Source organism: Salvelinus sp. IW2-2015, linkage group LG18, assembly GCF_002910315.2.
Source record: "Salvelinus sp. IW2-2015 linkage group LG18, ASM291031v2, whole genome shotgun sequence".
NCBI classification, from domain to species: Eukaryota; Metazoa; Chordata; class Actinopteri; order Salmoniformes; family Salmonidae; genus Salvelinus; species Salvelinus sp. IW2-2015.
This window is the reverse complement of record NC_036858.1, coordinates 2,631,936-2,633,857: the sequence shown is the minus strand read 5'-3', so window position 1 is coordinate 2,633,857 and position 1,922 is coordinate 2,631,936.

Genomic DNA, 1,922 nt, shown 5'->3' with positions numbered 1-1,922 from the left:
CCCAGGTATTGTAACTCCTCCCCTCTTTCCTAGGGTATGTCACCTCCTCCCTCTAACTCACAATAATATAGGAAGGACCATGTGGCTAGAAAATATCTGAGCTCATACGGTTGGGGTCAGGCAGCGCAATGTGTCAAGTGGGTGTCAATTATGTCCATAAGAGAGTCTAGATCCCATTCCAAGACCAAGTCCAAATGGCACCCTAATCAAAGGTAGTGCACTATATAAGGAATAGATCCCATTTGGGAAGCAGGCTAATGGTTCTAACTCAGCTGTCCTAATTAGCCAGCGTGACGTCCAGAACTACAGACTCTAATTACACTCTGATATTTCTGTTTCTACGTCCCATGAAGAACACACCTAATGAGGCGTTCGCAAGAGTAGAACAGCCAGAGAAACATTCTTGGATATCCTTCCATAACGTCCTTAATGAATTCCATGTGATGTTTAAAAAGCAGGCAAGTAGCAATAGAGATCCAATATGGCTGTGTGTTTTTAGTGTTGCCGTGGTAGCAGCATCTTCACATTTGTGAAGTAAGGAAGCGAAGGAAACAGAACATGAAGTGGACTCCCATGTCTTTAGGAAAACCGCCGTAATGTTGAACAAACATCGTCCAGAGTCACATTGATTTATTTTTCCGAGACATAGCAAACTATATTTTACATACAGAAGTTTTTAAAGGTCCAAATGCACCAATGTAAATAGTCCGGGTAGCCATTTTGATTACCTGTCCGGAGCTTATGGTTGGGGGTAAAACTGTTGAGAAGCCTTTTTTGTCCTAGATTTGGCACTCGGTACGCTTGCCAATGCGGTATAGAGAGAAACAGTCTGTGACTGGGTGGCTGAGGTTTTGACAATTTAGGGCCTCCTCTGACACCGCCTGGTGTAGAGGTCCTGGGCAGGAAGCTTGGCCCAGTGATGTACTGGACTTGTACGCACTACCTCTGTAGTGCCTTGCGGTCGAGGCCGAGCAGTTGCCGTACCACAGGCAGTGCAACAGTCAGGATGCTCTCGATGTGCAGCTGTAGAACCTTTTGAGGATCTCAGGACCCATTGCCAAATCTTTTCAGTCTCCTGAGGGAATAGCTTTTTCGTGCCCTCTTCACGACTGTCTTGGTGTGTTTGGACATTCTAGTTTGTTGTTGTTGGACACCAAAGGAATTGAAGCTCTCAACCTGCTCCATTACAGCCCAGTCGATGAGAATGGGGCGTGCTCTTCTCCTTTTCCTGTAGTCCACAATCATCTCCTTAGTCTTGGTTACGTTGAGGAGAGGTTGTTGTCCTGGCACCAACCGGCCAGGTCTCTGACTCCTCCCTATAGGCTGTCTCATCGTTGTTGTGATCAGGCCTCCCACTGTTGTGTCGTCGGCAAACTTAATGATGGTGTCGGAGCGTGCCTGGCCGTGCAGTCATGGGTGAACAGGGAGTACAAGGAGGGACTGAGGCACACCCTGAGGCCCAGTGTTGAGAGCTCAGCGTGCAGATGTGTTGCTACTACCTTACACCTGGGGCCGACCCGTCAGAAGTCCAGGATCCAGTTAGCAGAGGGAGTGTTATTCCCAGTCCTCTTAGCATATTGATGACTATTGAGGGCATATGGTGTTGAACGCTGACTGTAGTCAATGAATAGCATTCAATCACATAGGTGTTCCTTTGTCCAGGTGGGAAAGGGCAGTGTGGAGTGCAATAGAGATTACATCATCTGTGATCTGTTAGGGAGGTATGTGATTTGGCTGGGTCTAGGTTTCTGGATAATGGTGTTGATGTTAGCCATGAACCGCCTTTCAAAGCACTTCATGGCTACAGCGTGAGTTCTACGCGGTAGTCATTTATGCAGGTTACCTTAGTGTTCTGGGCACAGAGGACTATGGTGTCTGCTTGAAATTACAGACTCGGTCAGGGACATGTTGAAAATGTCAGT